The 6,653-nt window shown below is 40.6% G+C and overlaps 1 pseudogene; it reads right to left on the bottom strand.

Moving 5' to 3' along the window:
- Positions 1–6,266: 6,266 nt before the first annotated feature.
- LOC114219478 (U4 spliceosomal RNA) lies at positions 6,267–6,397 on the bottom strand (annotated as a pseudogene).
- Positions 6,398–6,653: the final 256 nt, after the last annotated feature.

Here is a 6,653-nt window from a genome sequence, read left to right as displayed (position 1 = left end):
CCTTGGCTTGCAGATGGCCATCCTTTCCCTGTGTCCCTATGTGGTCTTTCCTCTGTGCATGCACATGTCTGTATCCAAATTTCCTCTTCTTATCAGGACACCATTCATATTGGATTAAGGCTCAACATAAAGACCTCCTTTTCACTCAATTATTTCCCTAAAGACCTTAAATCCAAATATGACTATATTCTAAGGTACCAAGGAGTTAGAACTTCAACACATGAATTTGGGGAGAAAAAACCAGTCCATAACAGTGATATACCTATGCACAGGAATATTATTTGACAGTAAAAGGAAACGGGACACTGACACATGATACAGTATGGATGAACTTGAAAACATTATGCCAAGTAAAAGAAGCCAATCACAGAGGACCACACATTGTATGATTCCATTTACATGAAATGTCCAAAATAGGCTGTCTCTATAGAGACAGAAAATAGATTTTAAACAGTTTTCAGGGGCTGAGGTGAGGGGAGAATAGAGTGTGACTGCTAACAGGTATGGGGTTTCTTTCTGCAATAAAAATATTTTGGAATTAGATAGTTGTGATGGTTGTACAACTTTGAATATATCCTAAAAACCACTGAACCGGATACTATAATAGAGTGAGCTTATGTTATGTGAATTATATCTCAGTGAATCTAAACATGTGATATCTCAGTGAATCTAAACAGTGAATCTGAAAATGTGATGGTCTTGCTTTGCCCATTTGTGGGACTGTCACAGCAAAATACTGTGTCTAGTGAGTTTCACAAACAACTTCCTAACCTTTTTATGACAGATTTCGCTCTTGAATTAAAGTAGATTTAAATGAATACCTTTTCCTAGCATGAACCACATCCTTGGGTGTTCCAAAGCTAGATTCAAATTCCTGCTCTTCACTTAGTGGAGTTGGGGAGGGTAGAGACACATCGGAGCCCCCAGTCTGAAGCCAGTCACAGTTTACTTAGGCTCCTGGAACCTATGATCTAACTCCAGACAGGTCACCCCATTTGTCAGAGCCTGTGTGATCTTCTTAGCTCTCTCTGTCCTCTTCCATCTTCTCTGAACCTCACACTTTTGAAAGTCCCTTCTTCCTTACTTTTTCCCCTCTTCCATGAGGCAACAGTCTGAGTTCACTCCAACTGCAAGTATAGTCATTCCTTATGATCTGCCTCTCCTCCCTGCCCTGTGCATGTCTCCATGCCTGAAAAGTTGCTCCTTACCTCCTCAGACTGAGATCTATCTGTTCATGCATTCTTTCATTCAAACAGTATTTATTGGTTTTCATGTATGTGTGTGTGTGTGTGCGTGCATGCACATTATACACACAGACACACACTCAGATGCCTAACTGAAGTGATCATGGCTCATGGGATAAACCTACCCCACAACACCCACCAAACATGACTGGAGTATCTGTTTATGCATTTGCTTCAGACTTGGTCCCTGGGTGTGGTTTCTGTGCCTTGCTCATCTCCACACAGCCGGTGCTTAACATGGTGCTTGGAGCTTGACAGGTGCTCAGGGAATGTCTGCAAGTCTGTTGAATGAATAAGTGACATCACCAAGTACCTCTCAGTGTTTATGTTGTTTTAGGTGTATGGGAATTCTGCCTCTGTGGGACCCATAGTCATTCAATGGCTGTAATTTTTTTTTTTAAGATTTTATTTATTTATTTGAGAGAGAGAGAGAGAGAGAGAGAGCATGAGCGGGGGGGTGGGGCAGAGGGAGAGGGAGGAGCAGACTGCCTGCTGAGCAGGGAGCCTAACACAGGGGTCAATCCCAGGACCCCGGGACCCAGTCTTAGCTGAAGGCAGACTCTTAACCACCTGAATCACACAAGCACCCCAGTGTCTTTCTTTACCCGATTACCCAATGTAATTTTTTATTTATTAATCTTTAAATATACAAGAGATGAAAATATATTCTCTTCTTTAAAAGGAAAAACTTAAATCAGGAAGAACATGCTTACAATGAGACAACTAAGTTCACAACCTGGAACTTAAGGTTAAGGGTCCTCAATCTTAATACTTGATGTTTGGGGTCAGATTATTCTCTGTTGTTAGGGTTCTCCTGTGAATTGTAAGGTGGTTAGCACAATCCTTGGCCTGCACCCACTAGATGTCAATAACACCTCCCCCCATCAGCTGTGAAAGCAAAAACTGTCTTCAGACATTGACAAAAGTTCCCTGGGGAGCAAGTTGTCCTTGTTTGAGAACCAGTTGTAGAATTATATAGAAGAGACTTCTCAGATGTTGTTTTACCTCTACCCATATAAAAACCCATTGTTTTTTTTTTTTCATTTAAAAAGTTTTAGTTTTAAATATCTTTACAAACTTCCTATTCAATCAATCAACTGAAATAATAAGAATATAATAATCTAAATTGGCTACTTTCTATGGTTTAGTAGCATAACCCACACCTCCTCATGGTCAACCATGTTTACATTATCTAGGCTCAAGACCACTTAGAATTCATTTTCAGATGAGAAGAATAACTACCACTGTCACACAATACCCCCCCACACACACCACATACACACACACACACAGACACACGCATACACACGCATACGCACATGCACACACACATGCAATTTCCTATCCAAAAGGTGAATAATTAGATTGCTTCCTTTTTCCCACTGTAGCAAAACGTCTGGGGCTTCTTCTCTATCTGGCCCTCCTGTCCTTCCAGGCACAGGGAAATTCCACTTTCCAAGCACTTCCATTTGGTTGGACTCATGTGGCTAGTTTGGCTCAATGGGTTACCAGCGGAGTGCTAGGTCTCTCTGTTGGCCTTGGGGTAGCTGTGAAAAAAGCCTTGAGTTGACATAGTCAAGTCCCAGGGTGGAGGCAGTCTGGACTGCCAGGTTGCTACGTGGAGGACAGTTGCTTTGAGGAGCTTCCCAAAGTCATGGCGCATTTGGCCTGAGTAAGAAATAAATCTCTGTGGTGTGAAGCCACTGAGCTTGGGGGCATGTTACTTACAGCAGCCTAACCATGCTTGTGCTTACCATGCACTAGATACTAACTGGTGCATCCAATAAGGAATAGGGTCCAGATTTGCATTGGAGTCCTCTGGAACCTTTTCTGGACACTTCTGGCAAAAGAGCAAATCATAGACTATAGCATCAGTCTGCCCAACTGAGAAAGAAGAGGACAAATCAATTATATTTCTCATTTGATTTTGTTTAAATCATATGAACAGTCACAGACAAAAAATGCCATTACAAATAGCTTTACTAATAAAAGTGTATCACACTGGACATGAAAAATGTGTTTTTGTTTCTTTAAGAGTTGGAGGCAAACCTGATGAATTCAGGGGGCTTTTTGGAGTGGTTTTCTCATCCCTAAATGTGTCTTATCTATACTTTGAGTCTTTAGCAATTCATGTTCCATATAAGCCACGCAAAAATAGCTTCCAATACTGATGAAAGGCATGACCTTGGGCTGACAATTTATTTAGGTACCAGCGAGGCCTGGCCATTCTGTGTCTTTTAGGCCACTCTGCATTGATTCCAGTCAATAGCCTGTTTTAAGAAAAGCATGGGCCAGATTTAAAAAAAAAAAAAGAAAATCTGCCTTCCCTTGAGTAAACATGGTAACCTGACAGCTCTACTGGGTAAATAATGCACTTTTAAAAAGCCTTTCCAAATAGGTCCTTATCCAGCAAGCTGCTTTTATAAGCTACCACTGTTCTTAATATCCTCTTATTCAAAACTCCTTAAAAAATGTCATGCCTTGAAAATGATAGACATTCTATTGGATTTGAGTTTGCTGAACTTTTTTTTTTTTATAAAGAAATGTATTTTTTCCTTTTGGTTAGGGAAAAAGTCTTTCTTGAAATATGATCCTCTCAGATAAATAATGGCAATAAAAGTAAATGGAAAGTGGGAAAGAACATGGTTTCTTAGTGCAGTGTGCAGAACTTTCTAATTGGAAAATGCTAAAAGGGAGTTTTCCTTGGAGGCCTCCCATCTGACTTCAGACCAAACAAAACAGTGATTTGCTTGTGAGCACTGAGGTCTCTGTTTTCCTTGTTAAAGGAGAAGCTAAGAATGGAAGAAAAGTCCTAAGTCATAAAAGAGTATTATAGTAATGATTTGAATGGATATTTCACACAGTGTGACAAATACAGAAATTATAGAACATGATGAGCAGAAAAGACCTTTGAGGTCATCTGGTCAACCCCAGGAGGGAGCCGACGTTGCTCTGAAGAGTGTTGACAAAGAGCCCAGCACACTTTTTATTCTTACTAGCATAGTGCGTCTGCTTGTGTTGAAGATTGTACTTTTCCACCTAAAAGAAATTTATCTAGCTTAGCTGAGTTCTGGAATTCTGTGGGACATTTATTCACCTGTCCTAAGTTGGGGATTTGGTGTGCTAATGGCTTTGAAATTCACAGCTTTTGTAGTTCAGGACCTCTTGGGTCCTGAGGTCCTGTTACCTAATCGGTTTTCAAAAATGGATATTGTCAGTCTTTTTGAAGGTCTCTTTATTTACTTAATTAAACATAGTCTATAATACTAACATAATTAATATTAAAATATTGTAGAGCAGATAAAACAGTGTATGGTGCCTGTGATTTGACAACATAATCATTGTTTCTGCCTCCATCCTCTCTCCTCTTCTCATTCCCACTTGCATTTCCTTGCTACTTGTGCCTTTTAAATTTAGATTTTTATTCATATACAATATACCTTCAGATAAGTGCATATAGAATAAATATAGCTTGATGAATTTTCCAAGCAGAACCCACTTGTGTATCCAGCACTGAGCTCAAGAGTAGAGTGCACTGATACCCCAAAAGCCCATGTGGGCAGCTCCCGTCCTGCATTCTAACATCATAGATGGATTCTGCCTGTTTTTTTTTTTTAATTTGATAGAAAAAGAATCTTCTGGTATATAGCTTTTGTTCCTGGCTTTCACTCAAGCTCCTGTCAGTGAGATTGATTGATTGATTGATTGATTGATTGATTTATAAATATGCTCCTGTTGCAGCATATTTATTCTTTCCATTTTATTTTTTTAGGTTTTTGAGATTTATTTATTTACTTAAAGAGAGAGAGTGAGAGCACGAGTATGGGAAGGGGCAGAGAGAGAGAGGGAGAGAGAAAGAATCTCAAGCAGATTTCCCACTGAGGGCGGAGCCCAACGTGGAGATCAATCTCGTGACCCTGAGATCACGACCTGAGCTGAAATCAAGAGTCAGTTGTTTAACTGACTGAGTCACCCAGGTGCCCCTGATCTTTCCATTTTAAAAATCTATCCCCAGTGCCCAGCCTAGGGTACATTTAGTTCTATCTTTTTAGCTGGTATTCCTTCTCTTCTCTTCAAATGTGTGTGTTACAGTTCATTGCCATCTTCAGACTTCTTCCCTTTGTCAGGTCAGACATGCTGCTCTGATTAGGCAGCAAAGGCACTGCATGCTACCCCTGGGATGTGCAGGCTGATGCCTGTCCTCCTGGACCCACCCAGTGAATACAGCTGGTGTTGACCACACATGCAGGTGAAGTTTGATACAATCAAAGGTCCAATCTAAAGTGCTTTCACTAAAAAGAGCAGTGAGCACCTGTGATCATAAATTTTATCTGTCAACTGGGCTAGGCCACGGTACCCAGATATTTGGTCAAACATTATTCATATAATCAGTTGAAGGCCTTAATAGAAAAAAGACTGGCCTCCCTGAGCAAGAAGGAATCCTGCCAACAACAGATGGCATCTGGACTTGAACCCCAACTCTTTCCTGGGTCCCCAGCCTGCCAGCCAACCCTACAGACTTTGTACTTGCTAGCTCCCATAACCACGTGAGCCAATTCCTTAAAATTAATCTCTTTCTTTCTCTATATATCTAGATGATATATATCTAGATGATAAATATAGATAGACATAGATATAATGTAGATATATAGACACAAATCCTACTGGTTCTGTTTCTCCAGAGAACCCTGACATGGCACCTCTCCCCATGGAAGACCTTGCTAAGTGACCAAGATAAGACATTCTTTATAGCTGGGCCCTCTGAATCTTCCTCAACTTAGTCCTCCAGATAACCATGGCCAGCTAATGAGAATTAGGATGTAAGTTTTGTAGATTATGAGTCTTGCTTTCTTGCACTTAGAGCAGTGGTTCTCAATTGGGGTGATTATGGCTACCCGACCCCCACCCAGGAGACGTTTGGAGACGTTGAGAGGTATTTTATTGTCACAGATGTGGAGGCAGAAATGCTATTGGCATCTAATGGTAGAAACCAGTGATGCTGTTAGACATTCTACAGTGCACAGGACAGTCCCCTCTCAAAGAATCTTCCAGTCCCAAATGCCAGTTACACCAAGACTGAGAAAGCTTTCAATTAGCAATAATCGTACCTCGGATAAACCTCATTGGCTACGATACTGCCACTGTGCAAAGCTGAGAAACACTGCACTAGAGAGACATAATCTAGGTCTTGAAAGTTTTGATGTTGCCCAGATTTAGCTATTAAAATGTAAACATCTTAGATAGGAAATGCCTTAGTTCAGCAATTTTATATGGGTTGGAGAGAGTTAATTCTTCTTTTTTAAGACTTTATTTATTTATTTATTTGAGAGAGAGAGCAGGGGGAGGGGCAGAGGGAGAGAGAGAATCTTAAGCAGACTCTGCACTGAGTGTAGAGCCCCACTCAGGTCT

The sequence above is a fragment of the Eumetopias jubatus genome, unplaced genomic scaffold (assembly GCF_037043125.1).
Source record: "Eumetopias jubatus isolate StellerSeaLion01/CBP00866 unplaced genomic scaffold, mEumJub1_p1.0 scaffold_1, whole genome shotgun sequence".
Taxonomy (NCBI): Eukaryota; Metazoa; Chordata; class Mammalia; order Carnivora; family Otariidae; genus Eumetopias; species Eumetopias jubatus.
This window is presented reverse-complemented; position numbering and strand designations above follow the sequence as displayed.